At 35.4% G+C, this 22,377-nt stretch overlaps 1 long non-coding RNA gene across 1 annotated transcript; it reads left to right on the top strand.

Moving 5' to 3' along the window:
- Nucleotides 1–2,786: 2,786 nt before the first annotated feature.
- LOC131445082 (uncharacterized) lies at nucleotides 2,787–8,600 on the top strand. Its single transcript, XR_009233803.1, has 3 exons — nucleotides 2,787–3,179; nucleotides 6,382–6,486; nucleotides 7,036–8,600. It is a non-coding gene; the product is annotated as an uncharacterized LOC131445082 (long non-coding RNA).
- Nucleotides 8,601–22,377: the final 13,777 nt, after the last annotated feature.

Raw genomic sequence — 22,377 nt, 5'->3', positions numbered from 1 at the left:
ATAGTATGTTGTCCAAAATGAGACAAAAACGTCATACTATAGTATGTCGTCCAAAATGGGACAAAATGTCATAGTATACTATGTTGTCCAAAATGAGATAAAAATGTTATAGTATAGTATGTCGTCCAAAATAACTAATAAATCTCATAGTATAGTATGTCGTAAAAAATAAATCTCAAAATTGTCATAGTATAGTATGTCGTCTAAAATTAGACAAAAATGACACAGTATAGTATGTCCTCCAAAATAATTCAAAAACGCCATACTATAGTATGTCGTCCAAAATGGGACAAAATGTCATAGTATACTATGTCGTCCAAAATGAGACAAAATGTCATAGTATAGTATGTTGTCCAAAATCAGACAAAAACGTCATAGTAAAGTATGTCGTCCAAAATGACACAAAAATGTCATAGTATAGTATGTCGTCCAAAATGACACAAAAAGGTCATAGTATAATATGTCGTCCAAAGCAACTCAATAATGTCATAGTGTAGTATGTCGTCCAAAATCACACAAAAATTTCATAGTATAGTATGTTTTTCAATATGAGACAAAAACATCATAGTATAGTATGTCGTCCAAAATCACAAAAAAATGTCATAGTATAGTATGTCGTCCAAAATAACTAAAAAATCTCATAGTATAGTTAGTCGTCCAAAATCACCAAAAAATGTCATAGTATGGTATGTCGTAAAAAATAAATCTCAAAATTGTCATAGTATAGTATGTCGTCCAAAATTAGACAAAAATGACACAGTATAGCATGCTGTCCAATATGAGATAAAAACGTCATACTATAGTATGTCGTCCAAAATGGGACAAAATGTCATAGTATACTATGTTGTCCAAAATGAGATAAAAATGTTATACTATAGTATGTCGTCCAAAATAACTAATAAATCTCATAGTATAGTATGTCGTAAAAAATAAATCTCAAAATTGTCATAGTATAGTATGTCGTCTAAAATTAGACAAAAATGACACAGTATAGTATGTCCTCCAAAATAATTCAAAAACGCCATACTATAGTATGTCGTCCAAAATGGGACAAAATGTCATAGTATACTATGTCGTCCAAAATGAGACAAAATGTCATAGTATAGTATGTTGTCCAAAATCAGACAAAAACGTCATAGTAAAGTATGTCGTCCAAAATGACACAAAAATGTCATAGTATAGTATGTCGTCCAAAATGACACAAAAAGGTCATAGTATAATATGTCGTCCAAAGCAACTCAATAATGTCATAGTGTAGTATGTCGTCCAAAATCACACAAAAATTTCATAGTATAGTATGTTTTTCAATATGAGACAAAAACATCATAGTATAGTATGTCGTCCAAAATCACAAAAAAATGTCATAGTATAGTATGTCGTCCAAAATAACTAAAAAATCTCATAGTATAGTTAGTCGTCCAAAATCACCAAAAAATGTCATAGTATGGTATGTCGTAAAAAATAAATCTCAAAATTGTCATAGTATAGTATGTCGTCCAAAATTAGACAAAAATGACACAGTATAGCATGCTGTCCAATATGAGATAAAAATGTCATAGTATAGTATGTCGTCCAAAATAACTCAAAAATGTCATAGTATAGTATGTTAACATGTTCCTGTTGGGACATACATCTACCTTATGCTTGATTTGATGTCATTATTTGTCATGTAATCACTATAATGTGATAGGCTTGGGGTTAGTTTTGATTTATAATTAATATATAATCAGTACATTGTGACTGATGGTTGATGAGGTCGAGGGTTTCAGCGTCTCAGGCTGTGTCTTGACCGTCAGGATGAATTGAGCCCCAAACAAAGTGTATTGTGTTTACCTATAATTGCAACCGAAAGTCAAAAATATTCACATTTAAGAAGCTGAAAAATGACAGAAACTAGAAAATATTCAACAATTATTTTACATGTAATCACTATAATGTGATATAATTGTTATATAATAAATTAAACTGACATATAATTTGAACATTTATTTTTCAGTATGTTGTAATCCCATCCGATAGGACTTTTTTTTGAAAACCAGAAATAAGACTGCTTGGTTATGGCAGTTTAAGTAAAATGGACAAAAAAGGGTTGAAGGGAGGCCAGGTTACTCCAAAAGTATACATTAAAAGTACTTCACATTACTAGCATATGAAGTACAAGAGGTACTGAATCCAGTGAAAGTAAAATCATAAACTACTGATAAAAAAGTTTTACTTCATCAAAAATGATTACCCTATTGTTTGTTGCAAAAAATTTAACTTTGACCCTATATTCCTCCAAAACGTATACAGTAAAAGTACTCCATACTACTAGTATATGAAGTATAAGTTCAGAGTTCAGTGAAAGTGAAATCATACACTACTAATACAAAGTATGGATTTTAAACTTCATCAAAAACGGTAGATCACACAGGTCAAACAAACATCTACCTTATGTTTGATTTGATGTAATTATTTTACATGTAATCACTATAATATGATAGGGCTAGGGTTAGTTTTGATAAATTATTTAACCTTTTTCTTTTTCAGTACATTGTGACTGATGTTGATGAGGTGGAGGTCTTCAGCTTCTGATGCTGTGTCTTTGACAGTCAGGATGAATTGAGCCCCAAACAAAGTGAAACATTGTGTTTACCTGTAATTGCACCTGTGTAAACAAAACCAGACTTTTGTTTGGGTTCACTTAGAGGGCAAGTCTTTGAAGTCCCTCAAGATGCCTGTTGTTTTTTTTACTCAAAGGAGTGAATGTGTGTATGAGCCTCTTTGTAGATGTAGGTGTGTGTGTATCATGTCGATTTGAACTTGATGTGAGAACAAGAAGTGTCTGGAGTTGCACATACACACACACACACACACACACACACACGCACTCACACACACGCACGCACACACAAACACGCACACACACGTATGGTGAAAAAAAGGGGCGTTTATTTCAACGACTACTGTAGCTTTAAGAGAATTATCGACCATCATCACACTCCAGCCAAGCAACGTAGTTCCCCACCACAGCAGCAGCGGATTAATATCCAAAACGTTAACAGGTTAGTGTCTGCTCAGCAGGTGGATGAACATGTAATGGAGTTGCAGCATCAGTCGCTGACCAAGGAATTACTGGGGAAGTTGGTGGTAGAGGGAGGCTATTGACATGTCACAGGAAGATGCTCAAAAATGTAGAGGTAAGTGAAATTTTACATTATTATAATGAGCTAAACAGCAGGGCAGGTGGCTAAAGAGTTGTTGCTAAAATGTGTTCGTTAATTAGGGTAACTACGTCTTTTCACTCATTGAAAACACATACATACATAAATACATACATACACATGTATTTAAACACACACACGAATTAATCGAAATATAGTTAATAATAAATTATGCACATGTAAATGTTGCGTGCTCTTTTTTTTCTTTTTCGCTTTGCTGTTTTTTGCGAAGGTTTAGTGTTTAAATACAGTCAGTATCCTATCTCTGAGATATCTCTGAGATGGTGTTGTGTGCGACGTTACACGGGAGCCAGACTTTCTGTCTGAACAGTTCCACCGTGAGAACCGATGTCCTCTCACCCGGACCCGCAGCTGCAAAGCTCCCGTCTCCGCGGAACCGCTTGCTGTGTTTCGGCTGCGTCTTCGGTTGTGAGGACTGTGGGTCACATTGCTGATCTGTTCAGAGAGCTTCGCTGCTGCCTACAGTATTTAGTTGATGACAACCCTTATCCTTAAACCTCAGGCTTCATTATGATTAATTTCCACTGTGTTAGTGCATATGGCACACTTTCTTGTAAGAAGGTCTCTTGGCAAATTGGAATTCAAATGAAAACATTTTATTAATAGAACACTGAACATTGTTTTCACCATACACTTGAGTATATGGCAGGGATGTTCACTCCCAAGAATTGTTGTCATAAAAGATTAATACTTTTGTCCTCCTCCATCAGTCCTCCTCAAAACTTCCAAATATTCAATCATTTCCATATTACAAATGTCCTCTTTTCAAATTAAGAGGGGAGGGAATACATGTTTTATCTGATGCTACACAAAACTAACAATGCTTCAAAGTTAATATTGTGGGTAATCTTTGACATATTCAAGACTGATTAAAAAAAAAAATCTCCCAGCCACCCATCATTTGTCATATCTGTTGCCAGTACAACCCATGAAATGCTCATTTATACTTGTCATAAAGTCACTGCAGCTCTGACCTTGTAACCTAAATATGTTTCTGCTTCAAAATCACTTTGTTTCATACATGAGGCTAATGTCTGGCAGATTATACCAATCTTAGCCAATCTTCATCACTAAGTTTTATGTTAAATCCTGATTCCCATCTTTTTTTATGTATTTTGTAGCAATTTTTTATATAGTCCCAATATAATTCTAATTGTGGTTTCTTTGTATGCGTTGATTATGATGATCTGGATCACACTATTCACTTCTCAGGAGGGGTCCATACTGATCTCTTTCATATAGTAGTCTCTAAATTGCAGGAATCCACAGAATTCATGATTGATTATCTAGATCCTTTTTTTCTGTAATATTTTGGAAACTCTCCAGCTGTCCATCTTTCACCGAAAACACACCATGCTGTGATTCCCTTGGTTTGTCCACTGTTTCAATCCTATATCGTACCTAGTCGGTGTAAAATTGCTATCATATGCTATTATAATATCATATGCCAATTCAATAAATTAGTGTCTTTCTGTATCTTATATTTTTTTTATTATGCTGAACCATATTTTGTATGTGAACATCGTGATTGTGTCTATTTGGTTTTGAATCTTCTTGTATGTTTCTTTATCCCCAATTATATTCTGTACTGGGTACAGAATATAATTCCAAACTCTTTTTCTATTTCATTTCACTGTGTTTCATCTCAATTGGGCCGCATGGTAGCATTCCTTTAATTTTGGAAGTCCCATCCCTCCTTCTTTTGGCAGCTGGAGAGTTTCCAGTCTTATTCTGGGTCTTTTGCCACCCCAAATAAACTTTGATATAATTTTATTCCAGCTCATAAATTGGGGTTTGGGGGGTCTCTACTGGTAGGGCTTGGAGTAGGTATAAGGGTCAGGGTCAGGGTCAGCGAGTCGGCAGCACCCCGCTGCACCCGCAGGCTGTAGCAGAGAGCCCCCCTTACAGCAACAACTTTGGCTCTTTCACTCTTCTTCTGAATTCCCCGCTCCAGAGCCTGATGATGATCATGAAACACCTTTTGTAGAGGTAGAGAAAAATAAAATAAAAGCTTGTAGTATAAGTTATAAAATGACGACAAACCCACACCATAGCTTCCCCCCAAACATTTATGACCTTCCCCAAAGTTTCATCTTGGAATGCCCGTGGCATCCAATCAAATTCTTTTAGAGCCCAACAAATTACGTTTTTGTTGAAAACTGACTTTGACATATTATGTTGTCAAGAACTGAGACGGAACACAAGTAAAGAGTAAAGGTATCCAGCATGTGGAACAAAGGTCTAAGTGTATTTCTATTGACGAAAGTAAAGCTGATGGTGGGATATTTTTTAAAACTGGTGATGTCACTATTATTCATAAAACGAATTAATTCCTAATTTAATTCCTTGTAGATTGCTCATGTTGGATTGTTTTTACTGACTAGAAAATACGAATGATAAACGTGTACACCTCTCATGAGAGAACAAACATTTTTCAACTTTTTAAAAGACTTAAAGAACCGCTATTGGTCGGATACAAAATTATTTTATGTGGCGACTTTAACACTGTCATCGATGTAAACGACAGAGTGAGTTCTAAAGTCTTGAAACTCAGCTCTGACGGTAATCGCGTGAATTTGAGTCCCGGCAAATTAAAGTAGGCACAAGCACCATGACGTCCAATCTGAAGCAGCATCCTGCAATTTGTCTTCTTATGTCATCACTTTTTTTTAAAGGATGTATGTTACAGTATTTTAAATAAAATAGACATAATGGAAATATATTGGTACAAAATATGAAGGAAATTTCATCATCTCCAGAAAAGAGCATGATATTTTGTATTTTAAATATGTATTTTTTTTAATAAATTTATCAGAAATACTTCCCATCCCTGCTTAGAGACATTACGTGAAGGTTGAAAATTGTGTCGCTTTAAATAAAACCCATAACGTGAGATGTATGTGTATGTATAGAAAATGCACTCTGATTTTCTCAGTTGAAGCACAAGAATCTGGATCTTTACAAAACAAATGTTATCTATCCGCAATTCCTATACTCCTATTCCAAATATGTTTGTGATTTAAACAGCATTTGTCTAGTGTAACATTAGTGATACTTTTGCAGTAGTATATTTACTGTGAGACACAATTATACATTTTTCCCAAATCTGTCCATGCCTCATCCATCTCTTCCTCTCCCTTCTTGTCCTCCTCCTCAGCACATGGAGAAGATCTCTATGCTGGCTTTCCATCCAGTTAAGATGCACAGCTGCTATGAGAAGGTGGTGAACCTGAGCCTTGAGGGTCTGCATCAACAGTTTGACGTGAGCAGCCCCTCAGTGTTTGTCCAAAGGGCCCAGATCCCCATGAGAGAGGTGAAACCTCAACTACTGACTAACCAGTCTAATATAGACTGGTTGGTGGTGGTTAACTGGTTAACACAATGGGAAGTTTCTATGAGAGCTTATCATTTTATTGACACTCATTTTATTTCTTGATCATTTTCCTACACTGTAGCTCCTGTTTGACTAGAGTTTGTCAAATAGTTGGATGATGAGGTTCTGACTGTGGCATTGATCAAGGACACAGTAGTACTAAAGGCAAACATCTTTTGGCGGTTCGATAACTCAGTGGACAGTTAAATAGATATAGTTGTCTACAGACATGCCACAATACAGACTGTGGGACTGGGTGTAGTACATTATCATATATTATCATTATTTCACGGGATATTCCTATATGAGTCAGTTTGTCTGGTGTTACATGCATGTATGTCACAAAACTACAGATTATGTTTTACTTTAGCTTGTTCATTTTTTCAACTTTTTGGCATAATAAGACACTTTTGTGTGCATGTGTCTGTGTGCCACCAGCAAATGGACAATGCTGTGTAGATGTTTGAGCAGATCCTTCATCAGAGTCTCGAGTCTCAGGGTACAGAGGAGCTGTGTAAGATCATCCAGCACTGCCAGGACAGAGTCATTAAGGTAATACCCAAAGAAAACAGGCTTGTGCATCAAATTCTTGCATAACATCCACATTAATATCTCATAATATTACATCTGGCATACTCCAGCCCTGGGAGTGAAACTTTTGGTCTGGCCTTGTTTTAGTGTAAAAGAAAATTCAGGGTTTTGTTTCACTTCAGATGAGCACAAATTAAGACGTCAGGAAACGTAAGTGACTGCCACTGCCTGTGTCACTCCTACACAAGGTGTAGCTATTGTAAAACAAGATGTGAGTCAGTATATGAAATCAGTGTTTTTCTCTTTCTCGTTCTTAAATATGATGTCATCATCCCAGTTTCTTGAATGTCTAATGAACTAAACATCATTTAGCGAGATAACCACGTCCTGTGCCAAATTAATAAAATGCACATGGAAAGAGTGACACCACTATTGTTCATGAAAGATTGCACCAAAACAACTCAAAATGAAGTAAACTTATTTCAATTGTACCGGTTTTCTTAACAGTTGACCTTTCACAATGGCAGCATTGAGTGTTTTTTTTTGTTGTTTTTTTCTGGAGCCTTTATTATCAAACCTCTTACTGACCTAAATGACGGTGGTCTAATAATGACCACAGTAGGCATGAATCATTGTAAAATTGATTACAGTCAAAATAATATAAGATGTAGCTACTTGTTTGAATGACATACAGCATAATATTTTCATGGGGGTTAATGCAATTATTTACCAATCAGAGTGACAGCTGACCAAATGGAATCATCAGCAGGATTAATCTCTTCTGGCTCTTACCCTGGTCTGGCAGAGCTTCAGAGAATAAATCTCCATGGCAACCTAACTTTATCAATTTATTATTTTGAGCAAGAGTCCAGGATACCGGGCAATATCCCAGCTTAATCCCTTCTGTGCATGGTCCTCTGATATTTTCAAGCCTCAACTTGCCAGTTCCATGTTTATTTTTATTATATCAGAAAGTATAAGTTTGTGGATGAGCTAACTCATGCTTTTGAAGCATGATGATGGTCAACACAGCGGCCATCTTCCAGATAGAGATTAGATAGAAAATAAAAACTCCAAACTCAAGGAATAAACACTTGACTTTTGCGAGAACAGGTGAACGTCACATAGTGTACCCTGAGACATTATTGCTCTGGACCATAATCATGAATTGGACTGATAAGAGATTACCGGCATCTTGTGAAACGTGCCAGTACACAAATAAAAGTGCCGGTTCTGTGTACTGGACAGTACCGGGCCACTTCTAGTTAATAACTGTACTGTAGTGACAGTGATGGTATTTTATGTACACTTAATGTCTCTTATGTGATCTTATTCTTCAACAAACAAGTGCACAATAAAATTCACTGGGAATTCTAAATAGCACATTGCAATTTCTTCAATTATTATCAAAGTATTGATCAGTAATACAGTGAAAATGAGAGGAAATGTTTAAGGTGTGCGCCCCTAAATGTTCTGCTTGCTCTCCTAAAACATTCAGTTATGGGGGGGGGGCTACATACATTGTAAATGTAAATTTAATTTTGCATTTCATGGTTGCAAAGTTGCAGTTATAGGTGGATTTGTAGTGGACAAGCTATCAGTATCCATCCCTTCTCTTATAACTATGGCTGTTTCTGGTTTCAAAAACTAACATGGTGTTGCCCAAAATACTAAACTCCAACATTTAAACAGGGAAGTCTACCTATCAGTGACAACCCAGTTAGTCGACACTTCCCAACCTTATGAGAACCTGCCTCTCAAAATGGGTTATGGATTCATATTTTATCTCTGACAAATGGAATGTGAACTATGATGAGGAAGGCTGGACAATATTATATCTATATCATGACATGAGACAAGATATGATCTTAGAATTTTGATATTGTCATATCGTGATCAGGTATTTGTGATGAATTTTCCTGGTTTGAGAATTTTGGAGAAAATCAATCTCAAAAGTCAAGATTTTGACAATTATTTTGCAACCATTTGCCCTCTAATGGCCTAATATGATTTCCCAGGAAATATGTCACCTGCTTTGCATACTACAGCTCCTTATTTTTCCAGTGATCCCCTATATGTCCATATCTACTCTGGACTATAGGAGGAAGTCCATCTCAATTATGAATGCTGACTGAATTCTAGTGCAACCATTCCTGAATTTGCACTTCTCCCTACTGGCCGAAACGTGCATTTTTTTAAGGTGGAATCGAAACTTAATGAAAATCGGAGGCGAATGTTGGAGCATCATCATGTCATTGTTCCCAATAGATACTACACTTATAATACTTATAAGTGTTTGATTTTGCAATGATTTCACTGTTTTCGGATGTTTTTCTTTTTACTATTGTCCCATAACATATACTTCACAAATGAAGTTAGCATCTCATAAGATATACTTCTGTACCTTCACTGTTTGATTTTGCAATGATTTCACTGTTTGGATGTGTTTTTCTATTTGTGTCTGTTTTGTGCGCATACAGCTGAGATAAGGCTGTTTCCTGATTTTTTTTAATTTTTCTACTCTCCCATAATATAAACCTAACAAATGAAGTTAACATCATATAATATATACTTCTGTACCTTCGCTGTCTGATTTTGCAATGATTTCACAGTTTGCATCTGTTTTTCTATTTGTGTATGTTTGTGTGCGCATTCAGCCGAGATAAGGCTGTTTTCGGATTTCTTTATTTTTTCTACTGTCCCATAATATAAACCTCATGAATGAAGTTAACATCATATAAGATATACTTCTGTACCTTCACTGTTTGATTTTGCAATGATTTTACTGTTGTAATGTGTTTTTCTATTTTTGTGCGCATTCAGCTGAGATAAGGCTGTTTCCGGATTTCTTTCATTTTTCTACTGTCCCATAATATAAACCTCACAAATGAAGTTAACATCTTATAAGATATACTTCTGTACCCTCAGTGTTTGTTTTTGCAATGATTTCACAGTTTGGATGTGTTTTTCTATTTGTGTCTGTTTGTGTGCGCATTCAGCTGAGATAAGGCTGTTTTCGGATTTTTCATTTGTGTACTGTCCCATAACATAAACCTCACAAATGAAGTTAACAACTTATAAGATATACTTCTGTACCCTCAGTGTTTGTTTTTGCAATGATTTCACTGTTTGCATGTGTTTTTCTATTGGTGTCTGTTCGTGTGCGCAATACGCTGAGATAAGGCTGTTTCCGGATTTTTTTTTATTTTTCTACTCTACCATAACATAAACCTCACTAATGAAGTGTACATCTTATAAGATATACTTATGTACCGTCAGTGTTTGATTTTTGTAATGATTTCACTGTTTGCATGTGTTTTTCTATTTTTGTGCGCATTCAGCTGAGATAAGGCTGTTTTCGGATTTATTTTATTTTTTCTACTGTCCCATGATATAAACCTCATGAATGAAGTTAACATCTTATAAGATATACTTCTGTACCCTCAGTGTTTGTTTTTGCAATGATTTCACAGTTTGGATGTGTTTTTCTATTTGTGTCTGTTTGTGTGCGCATTCAGCTGAGATAAGGCTGTTTTCGGATTTTTCATTTGTGTACTGTCCCATAACATAAACCTCACAAATGAAGTTAACAACTTATAAGATATACTTCTGTACCCTCAGTGTTTGTTTTTGCAATGATTTCACTGTTTGCATGTGTTTTTCTATTGGTGTCTGTTCGTGTGCGCAATACGCTGAGATAAGGCTGTTTCCGGATTTTTTTTTATTTTTCTACTCTACCATAACATAAACCTCACTAATGAAGTGTACATCTTATAAGATATACTTATGTACCGTCAGTGTTTGATTTTTGTAATGATTTCACTGTTGTAATGTGTTTTTCTATTTTTGTGCGCATTCAGCTGAGATAAGGCTGTTTCCGGATTTCTTTCATTTTTCTACTGTCCCATAATATAAACCTCACAAATGAAGTTAACATCTTATAAGATATACTTCTGTACCCTCAGTGTTTGTTTTTGCAATGATTTCACAGTTTGGATGTGTTTTTCTATTTGTGTCTGTTTGTGTGCGCATTCAGCTGAGATAAGGCTGTTTTCGGATTTTTCATTTGTGTACTGTCCCATAACATAAACCTCACAAATGAAGTTAACAACTTATAAGATATACTTCTGTACCCTCAGTGTTTGTTTTTGCAATGATTTCACTGTTTGCATGTGTTTTTCTATTGGTGTCTGTTCGTGTGCGCAATACGCTGAGATAAGGCTGTTTCCGGATTTTTTTTTATTTTTCTACTCTACCATAACATAAACCTCACTAATGAAGTGTACATCTTATAAGATATACTTATGTACCGTCAGTGTTTGATTTTTGTAATGATTTCACTGTTTGCATGTGTTTTTCTATTTTTGTGCGCATTCAGCTGAGATAAGGCTGTTTTCGGATTTATTTTATTTTTTCTACTGTCCCATGATATAAACCTCATGAATGAAGTTAACATCTTATAAGATATACTTCTGTACCCTCAGTGTTTGTTTTTGCAATGATTTCACAGTTTGGATGTGTTTTTCTATTTGTGTCTGTTTGTGTGCGCATTCAGCTGAGATAAGGCTGTTTTTCGGATTTTTCATTTGTGTACTGTCCCATAACATAAACCTCACAAATGAAGTTAACAACTTATAAGATATACTTCTGTACCCTCAGTGTTTGTTTTTGCAATGATTTCACTGTTTGCATGTGTTTTTCTATTGGTGTCTGTTCGTGTGCGCAATACGCTGAGATAAGGCTGTTTCCGGATTTTTTTTTATTTTTCTACTCTACCATAACATAAACCTCACTAATGAAGTGTACATCTTATAAGATATACTTATGTACCGTCAGTGTTTGATTTTTGTAATGATTTCACTGTTGTAATGTGTTTTTCTATTTTTGTGCGCATTCAGCTGAGATAAGGCTGTTTCCGGATTTCTTTCATTTTTCTACTGTCCCATAATATAAACCTCACAAATGAAGTTAACATCTTATAAGATATACTTCTGTACCCTCAGTGTTTGTTTTTGCAATGATTTCACAGTTTGGATGTGTTTTTCTATTTGTGTCTGTTTGTGTGCGCATTCAGCTGAGATAAGGCTGTTTTCGGATTTTTCATTTGTGTACTGTCCCATAACATAAACCTCACAAATGAAGTTAACAACTTATAAGATATACTTCTGTACCCTCAGTGTTTGTTTTTGCAATGATTTCACTGTTTGCATGTGTTTTTCTATTGGTGTCTGTTCGTGTGCGCAATACGCTGAGATAAGGCTGTTTCCGGATTTTTTTTTATTTTTCTACTCTACCATAACATAAACCTCACTAATGAAGTGTACATCTTATAAGATATACTTATGTACCGTCAGTGTTTGATTTTTGTAATGATTTCACTGTTTGCATGTGTTTTTCTATTGGTGTCTGTTCGTGTGCGCAATACGCTGAGATAAGGCTGTTTCCGGATTTTTTTCATTTTTCTACTCTACCATAACATAAACCTCACAAATGAAGTTCGCATCTTATAAGATATACTTCTGTGCCTTCATTGTTAGATTTTGCAATGATTTTACTGTTGTAATGTGTTTTTCTATTTTTGTGCGCATTCAGCTGAGATAAGGCTGTTTTCTGATTTTTTTTCTTTTGTCTACTGTCCCATAATATAAACCTCACAAATGAAGTAAACAACTTATAATATATACTTATGTACCCTCAGTGTTTGTTTTTGCAATGATTTCACTGTTTGCATGTGTTTTTCTATTGGTGTCTGTTCGTGTGCGCAATACGCTGAGATAAGGCTGTTTCCGGATTTTTTTCATTTTTCTACTCTACCATAACATAAACCTCACAAATGAAGTTCGCATCTTATAAGATATACTTCTGTGCCTTCATTGTTTGATTTTGCAATGATTTTACTGTTGTAATGTGTTTTTCTATTTTTGTGCGCATTCAGCTGAGATAAGGCTGTTTCCGGATTTTTTTCATTTTTCTACTGTCCCATAATATAAACCTCACAAATGAAGTTAACAACTTATAAGATATACTTCTGTACCCTCAGTGTTTGTTTTTGCAATGATTTCACTGTTTGCATGTGTTTTTCTATTGGTGTCTGTTTGTGTGCGCATTCAGCTGAGATAAGGCTGTTTCCGGATTTTTTTCATTTTTCTACTCTACCATAACATAAACCTCACAAATGAAGTTCGCATCTTATAAGATATACTTCTGTGCCTTCATTGTTTGATTTTGCAATGATTTTACTGTTGTAATGTGTTTTTCTATTTTTGTGCGCATTCAGCTGAGATAAGGCTGTTTCCGGATTTTTTTCATTTTTCTACTGTCCCATAATATAAACCTCACAAATGAAGTAAACAACTTATAATATATACTTCTGTGCCTTCATTGTTTGTTTTTGCAATGATTTCACAGTTTGGATGTGTTTTTCTATTTGTGTCTGTTTGTGTGCGCATTCAGCTGAGATAAGGCTGTTTTCGGATTTTTCATTTGTCTACTGTCCCATAACATAAACCTCACAAATGAAGTTAACATCATATAAGATATACTTCTGTACCGTCAGTGTTTGTTTTTGCAATGATTTCACTGATTGCATGTGTTTTTCTATGTATGTCTGTTTTGTGCACATCCAGCTGAGATAAGGCTGTTTTCTGATTTTTTTTCTTTTGTCTACTGTCCCATAATATAAACCTCACAAATGAAGTAAACAACTTATAATATATACTTATGTACCGTCAGTGTTTGATTTTTGCAATGATTTCATTGTTTGCATGTGTTTTTCTATTGGTGTCTGTTCGTGTGCGCAATACGCTGAGATAAGGCTGTTTCCGGATTTTTTTCATTTTTCTACTGTACCATAACATAAACCTCACAAATGAAGTGTACATCTTATAAGATATACTTATGTACCGTCAGTGTTTGATTTTTGCAATGATTTCACTGTTGTAATGTGTTTTTCTATTTTTGTGCGCATTCAGCTGAGATAAGGCTGTTTCCGGATTTTTTTCATTTTTCTACTGTCCCATAATATAAACCTCACAAATGAAGTTAACATCTTATAAGATATACTTATGTACCCTCAGTGTTTGTTTTTGCAATGATTTCACTGTTTGCATGTGTTTTTCTATTGGTGTCTGTTCGTGTGCGCAATACGCTGAGATAAGGCTGTTTCCGGATTTTTTTTTATTTTTCTACTCTACCATAAAATAAACCTCACTAATGAAGTCTACATCTTATAAGATATACTTATGTACCGTCAGTGTTTGATTTTTGCAATGATTTCACTGTTTGCATGTGTTTTTCTATTTTTGTGCGCATTCAGCTGAGATAAGGCTGTTTTCGGATGTATTTTATTTTTTCTACTGTCCCATGATATAAACCTCATGAATGAAGTTAACATCATATAAGTTATACTTCTGTACCCTCAGTGTTTGTTTTTGCAATGATTTTACTGTTGTAATGTGTTTTTCTATTTGTGTGCGCAATACGCTGAGATAAGGCTGTTTCCGGATTTTTTTCATTTTTCTACTGTCCCAAAATATAAACCTCACAAATGAAGTATGTTGTCCAAAATCACTCAATAATGTCATAGTATAGTATGACGTCCAAAACAACTAAAAAATGTCAGTATAGTATATTGTCCAAAATAACTCAAAAATGTCATAGTATAGTATGTTGTCCAAAATAACTCAAAAATGTCATAGTATAGTATGTTGTCCAAAATGAGACAAAAACGTCATAGTATAGTATGTTTTTCAAAATGAGACACAAACGTCATCGTATCGTATGTTGTCCAAAATGAGACAAAAACGACATAGTATAGTATATCGTCCAAAATCACACAAAAATGTCATTGCATAGTGTGTCGTTCAAAATGAGACAAACATGTCATAGTATAGAATGTCGTCCAAAACAACTCGATAATGTCATAGTATAGTATGTCGTCCAAACAACTAAAAAATGTCACTATAGTATTTCGTCCAAAATAACTCAAAAATGTCATATGATGTCCAAAATGAGACAAAAACGTCATAGTATAGTATGTTGTCAAAAAAGAGACAAAAATGTCATAGTATAGCATGTCGTCTAAAATACTTCTGTACCCTCAGTATTTGATTTTGCAATGATTTCACTGTGTGGATGTGTTTTTTCCTTTTGGTGTCTTTTTGTGTGCGCATTATGCTGAGATAAGGCTATATTTTGTATTTTTATCTTTTTTCTACTGTCCTATAATATAAAACTCACGAATGAAGTTAACAACTTATAATATATACTTATGTACCCTCAGTGTTTGAATTTGTAATTTTTTCACTGTTTGGTTATGTTTTCCTATTGGTGTCTTTCTGTGTGCGCATTACACTGAGATAAGGCTATTTCCGGGACGCGGCACGGGACTGGTGTCGTTCCGCTTGTCTTAGGACCCCAAACGACATATGAAAAATTCACACTCTTGCGACCTGTAGCAATGTAGTTCCCTCCAAAACCTCCACTCTGGCCAAAGGGTCTAAGACTGTATAGAGTCTGACACGACCTGATTTTCAGTTTTTGGACACAGGACAAACAGTCCTTTGGGCTTTTCCCCCCCGGATTATTGTTTAGTGGCTCCGGAGGATCCTCTGTTCCGAATATGGAGCCCCCAGGTCAAAGGTCTCCACGTAGCGGAACAAAAAGACAGTCTGTAAAATTCGAAAAAGTAAAAAAGGTGTGAGACTGTCTTTTCTTCAATAATTCCTAAAGGCAATGAGCCAGGATGCTGATTTCTCCGTATGCGTATCAGGGATTGAGGCTGATCCAGGGTTCCGAGTTTCAGACCTGTGCAACCTTCAGAAAGGTCAAAGGTCAGCAGTTCGGGTGTGTTTTTTGTAATTATTTGTAAAGGCATTAAGCCAGGAGTCTGATTTTTCCGTATGTGTATCAGGGAGTAAGAGTGATCCAGGGTGCCGAGTTTCAGACCTGTGCAACCTTCAGAAAGGTCAAAGGTCAGCCGTTCGGGTGTGTTTTTTGTAATAATTCCTAAAGGCATTAAGCCAGGAGTCTGATTTTTCAGTATGTGTATCAGGGACTGAGGTTGATCCAGGGTGCTGAGTTTCAGACCTGTGCAACCTTCGGAAAGGTCAAAGGTCAGCCGTTCGGGTGTGTTTTTTGTAATAATTCCTAAAGGCATTAAGCCAGGAGTGTGATTTTTCCGTATGTGTATCAGGGACTAAGGCTGATCTAGGGTGCCGAGTTTTAGACCCGTGTAACCTTCGGAAAGGTCAAAGGTCAGCCGTTCGGGTGTGTTTTTTGTAATAATTCCTAAAGGCATTAAGCCAGGAGTGTGATTTTTCCGTATGTGTATCAGGGACTAAGGCTGATCTAGGGTGCCGAGTTTTAGACCCGTGTAACCTTCGGAAAGGACAAAGGTCAGCCGTTCGGGTGTGTTTTTTGTAATAATTCCCAAAGGCATTAAGCCAGGAGTGTGATTTTTCCGTATGTGTATCAGGGACTTAGGCTGATCTAGGGTGCCGAGTTTCAGACCTGTGCAACCTTTGGAAAGGTCAAAGGTCAGCCTGAAATTGCACCAAATATTATTCTAGAGGACTTTATTTATATTTTTTATCAGATTATTGTTTAGTGGGTCCAGAGGATCCCCTGTTCCGAATATGGGGTCTCTAGGGCCAAAGGTCACCGTGTAGCGGCCAAAAGGACAGTCTGTAAAATTCAAACGTAAAAAAGGCGGGAAACTGTATTTTCTTCAATAATTAATAAAGGCATTGAGCCAGGGGTCTGATTTTTCAGTATGTGTAGTAGAGACTAAGGCTGATCGAGGGTATTTCAATCTTTTTTCTACTGTCCTATAATATAAAACTCACAAATGAAGTTAACACCTTATAAGATATATTTATGTAGCCTCAGTATTTGAATTTGTAATTTTTCCACTGTTTGGTTATGTTTTCCTATTGGTGTCTTTCTGTGTGCACATTACGGTGAGATAAGGCTATTTCCAGATTTTTTCTTTTTTCTACTGTCCCACAATATTAACCTCACAAATTAAGTTAACATCATATAAGATATATTTATGTACCCTCAGTGTTTGATTTTGCAATGATTTCACTGTTCGGATGTGTTTTTCTATTACTGTCTTTTTGTGTGCGCATTCAGCTGAGGTAAGGCTGTTTACTGATTTTTTTCATTTTTCTACTGTCCCATAATATAAAGCTCACAAATGAAGTTAACATCTTAAAAGATATACTTCTGTTCCCTCAGTGTTTGATTTTGCAACGAGTTCACAGTTGGGATGTGTTTTTCTATTGTTGTCTGTTTGTGTGCGCATTATGCTGAGATAAGGCTGTTTTCGGATGTTTTTCTTTTTTCTACTCTCCCATAATATATACTTCACAAATGAAGTTAACATCTTATGACATACTTCTGTACCCTCAGTGTTTGATTTTGCAATGATTTCACAGTTTGGATGGGTTTTTCTATTGGTGTCTGTTTGTGTGCGTATTCAGCTGAGCTAAGGCTGTTTCCTGATTTTTTTAATTTTTCTACTGTCCCAAAATATAAACCTCACAAATGAAGTATGTTGTCCAAAATCACTCAATAATGTCATAGTATAGTATGACGTCCAAAACAACTAAAAAATGTCAGTATAGTATATTGTCCAAAATAACTCAAAAATGTCATAGTATAGTATGTTGTCCAAAACAACTAAAAAATGTCATAGTATAGTATGTTGTCCAAAACAACTAAAAAATGTCACTATAGTATATCGTCCAAAATAACTCAAAAATGTCATAGTATAGTATGTTTTTCAAAATGAGACACAAACGTCATAGTATCGTATGTTGTCCAAAATGAGACAAAAACGACATAGTATAGTATATCGTCCAAAATCACACAAAAATGTCATAGTATAGTATGTTTTTCAAAATGAGACAAAAACGTCTTAGTATAGTATGTTTTTCAAAATGAGACAAAAATGTCATAGTATAGTATGTCGCCCAAAATAAGATAAAAATGTTATAGTATAGCATATCGTCCAAAATGAGATAAGAATGTCATAGCATAGTATGTCGTCCAAAATGAGACAAAAATGTCATTGCATAGTGTGTCGTTCAAAATGAGACAAACATGTCATAGTATAGAATGTCGTCCAAAACAACTCGATAATGTCATAGTATAGTATGTCGTCCAAACAACTAAAAAATGTCACTATAGTATTTCGTCCAAAATAACTCAAAAATGTCATAGTATAGTATGATGTCCAAAATGAGACAAAAACGTCATAGTATAGTATGTCTTCCAAAATGACACAAAAATGTCATAGTATAGTATGTTGTCCAAAATGACACAAAAATGTCATTGTATAGTATGTCGTCCAAAATAACTCAAAAATGTCATAGTATAGTATGTCGTCCAAAATGAGACAAAAACGTCAAAGTATAGTATGTTGTCCGAAATGAGACAAAAACGTCATAGTATAGTATGTCGTCCAAAATGACACAAAAATGTCATAGTATAGTTTGTCGTCCAAAATGACATAAAAAGGTCATAGTATAGTATGTCGTCCAAAATGAGATAAAAACGTCATAGTATAGTATGTCGTCCAAAATAACTCAAAAATGTCATAGAATAGTATGTCGTCTAAATGAGACAGAAACGTCATAGTATAGTATGTTGTCAAAAAAGAGACAAAAATGTCATAGTATAGCATGTCGTCTAAAATACTTCTGTACCCTCAGTATTTGATTTTGCAATGATTTCACTGTGTGGATGTGTTTTTTCCTTTTGGTGTCTTTTTGTGTGCGCATTATGCTGAGATAAGGCTATATTTTGTATTTTTATCTTTTTTCTACTGTCCTATAATATAAAACTCACGAATGAAGTTAACAACTTATAATATATACTTATGTACCCTCAGTGTTTGAATTTGTAATTTTTTCACTGTTTGGTTATGTTTTCCTATTGGTGTCTTTCTGTGTGCGCATTACACTGAGATAAGGCTATTTCCGGGACGCGGCACGGGACTGGTGTCGTTCCGCTTGTCTTAGGACCCCAAACGACATATGAAAAATTCACACTCTTGCGACCTGTAGCAATGTAGTTCCCTCCAAAACCTCCACTCTGGCCAAAGGGTCTAAGACTGTATAGAGTCTGACACGACCTGATTTTCAGTTTTTGGACACAGGACAAACAGTCCTTTGGGCTTTTCCCCCCCGGATTATTGTTTAGTGGCTCCGGAGGATCCTCTGTTCCGAATATGGAGCCCCCAGGTCAAAGGTCTCCACGTAGCGGAACAAAAAGACAGTCTGTAAAATTCAAAAAAGTAAAAAAGGTGTGAGACTGTCTTTTCTTCAATAATTCCTAAAGGCAATGAGCCAGGATGCTGATTTCTCCGTATGCGTATCAGGGATTGAGGCTGATCCAGGGTTCCGAGTTTCAGACCTGTGCAACCTTCAGAAAGGTCAAAGGTCAGCAGTTCGGGTGTGTTTTTTGTAATTATTTGTAAAGGCATTAAGCCAGGAGTCTGATTTTTCCGTATGTGTATCAGGGAGTAAGAGTGATCCAGGGTGCCGAGTTTCAGACCTGTGCAACCTTCAGAAAGGTCAAAGGTCAGCCGTTCGGGTGTGTTTTTTGTAATAATTCCTAAAGGCATTAAGCCAGGAGTCTGATTTTTCAGTATGTGTATCAGGGACTGAGGTTGATCCAGGGTGCTGAGTTTCAGACCTGTGCAACCTTCGGAAAGGTCAAAGGTCAGCCGTTCGGGTGTGTTTTTTGTAATAATTCCTAAAGGCATTAAGCCAGGAGTGTGATTTTTCCGTATGTGTATCAGGGACTAAGGCTGATCTAGGGTGCCGAGTTTTAGACCCGTGTAACCTTCGGAAAGGTCAAAGGTCAGCCGTTCGGGTGTGTTTTTTGTAATAATTCCCAAAGGCATTAAGCCAGGAGTGTGATTTTTCCGTATGTGTATCAGGGACTTAGGCTGATCTAGGGTGCCGAGTTTCAGACCTGTGCAACCTTTGGAAAGGTCAAAGGTCAGCCTGAAATTGCACCAAATATTATTCTAGAGGACTTTATTTATATTTTTTATCAGATTATTGTTTAGTGGGTCCAGAGGATCCCCTGTTCCGAATATGGGGTCTCTAGGGCCAAAGGTCACCGTGTAGCGGCCAAAAGGACAGTCTGTAAAATTCAAACGTAAAAAAGGCGGGAAACTGTATTTTCTTCAATAATTAATAAAGGCATTGAGCCAGGGGTCTGATTTTTCAGTATGTGTAGTAGAGACTAAGGCTGATCGAGGGTATTTCAATCTTTTTTCTACTGTCCTATAATATAAAACTCACAAATGAAGTTAACACCTTATAAGATATATTTATGTAGCCTCAGTATTTGAATTTGTAATTTTTCCACTGTTTGGTTATGTTTTCCTATTGGTGTCTTTCTGTGTGCACATTACGGTGAGATAAGGCTATTTCCAGATTTTTTCTTTTTTCTACTGTCCCACAATATTAACCTCACAAATTAAGTTAACATCATATAAGATATATTTATGTACCCTCAGTGTTTGATTTTGCAATGATTTCACTGTTCGGATGTGTTTTTCTATTACTGTCTTTTTGTGTGCGCATTCAGCTGAGGTAAGGCTGTTTACTGATTTTTTTCATTTTTCTACTGTCCCATAATATAAAGCTCACAAATGAAGTTAACATCTTAAAAGATATACTTCTGTTCCCTCAGTGTTTGATTTTGCAACGAGTTCACAGTTGGGATGTGTTTTTCTATTGTTGTCTGTTTGTGTGCGCATTATGCTGAGATAAGGCTGTTTTCGGATGTTTTTCTTTTTTCTACTCTCCCATAATATATACTTCACAAATGAAGTTAACATCTTATGACATACTTCTGTACCCTCAGTGTTTGATTTTGCAATGATTTCACAGTTTGGATGGGTTTTTCTATTGGTGTCTGTTTGTGTGCGTATTCAGCTGAGCTAAGGCTGTTTCCTGATTTTTTTAATTTTTCTACTGTCCCAAAATATAAACCTCACAAATGAAGTATGTTGTCCAAAATCACTCAATAATGTCATAGTATAGTATGACGTCCAAAACAACTAAAAAATGTCAGTATAGTATATTGTCCAAAATAACTCAAAAATGTCATAGTATAGTATGTTGTCCAAAACAACTAAAAAATGTCATAGTATAGTATGTTGTCCAAAACAACTAAAAAATGTCACTATAGTATATCGTCCAAAATAACTCAAAAATGTCATAGTATAGTATGTTTTTCAAAATGAGACACAAACGTCATAGTATCGTATGTTGTCCAAAATGAGACAAAAACGACATAGTATAGTATATCGTCCAAAATCACACAAAAATGTCATAGTATAGTATGTTTTTCAAAATGAGACAAAAACGTCTTAGTATAGTATGTTTTTCAAAATGAGACAAAAATGTCATAGTATAGTATGTCGCCCAAAATAAGATAAAAATGTTATAGTATAGCATATCGTCCAAAATGAGATAAGAATGTCATAGCATAGTATGTCGTCCAAAATGAGACAAAAATGTCATTGCATAGTGTGTCGTTCAAAATGAGACAAACATGTCATAGTATAGAATGTCGTCCAAAACAACTCGATAATGTCATAGTATAGTATGTCGTCCAAACAACTAAAAAATGTCACTATAGTATTTCGTCCAAAATAACTCAAAAATGTCATAGTATAGTATGATGTCCAAAATGAGACAAAAACGTCATAGTATAGTATGTCTTCCAAAATGACACAAAAATGTCATAGTATAGTATGTTGTCCAAAATGACACAAAAATGTCATTGTATAGTATGTCGTCCAAAATAACTCAAAAATGTCATAGTATAGTATGTCGTCCAAAATGAGACAAAAACGTCAAAGTATAGTATGTTGTCCGAAATGAGACAAAAACGTCATAGTATAGTATGTCGTCCAAAATGACACAAAAATGTCATAGTATAGTTTGTCGTCCAAAATGACATAAAAAGGTCATAGTATAGTATGTCGTCCAAAATGAGATAAAAACGTCATAGTATAGTATGTCGTCCAAAATAACTCAAAAATGTCATAGAATAGTATGTCGTCTAAATGAGACAGAAACGTCATAGTATAGTATGTTGTCAAAAAAGAGACAAAAATGTCATAGTATAGCATGTCGTCTAAAATACTTCTGTACCCTCAGTATTTGATTTTGCAATGATTTCACTGTGTGGATGTGTTTTTTCCTTTTGGTGTCTTTT

The sequence above is a fragment of the Solea solea genome, chromosome 18, assembly GCF_958295425.1.
Source record: "Solea solea chromosome 18, fSolSol10.1, whole genome shotgun sequence".
Lineage (NCBI taxonomy): Eukaryota > Metazoa > Chordata > Actinopteri > Pleuronectiformes > Soleidae > Solea > Solea solea.
This window is presented reverse-complemented; position numbering and strand designations above follow the sequence as displayed.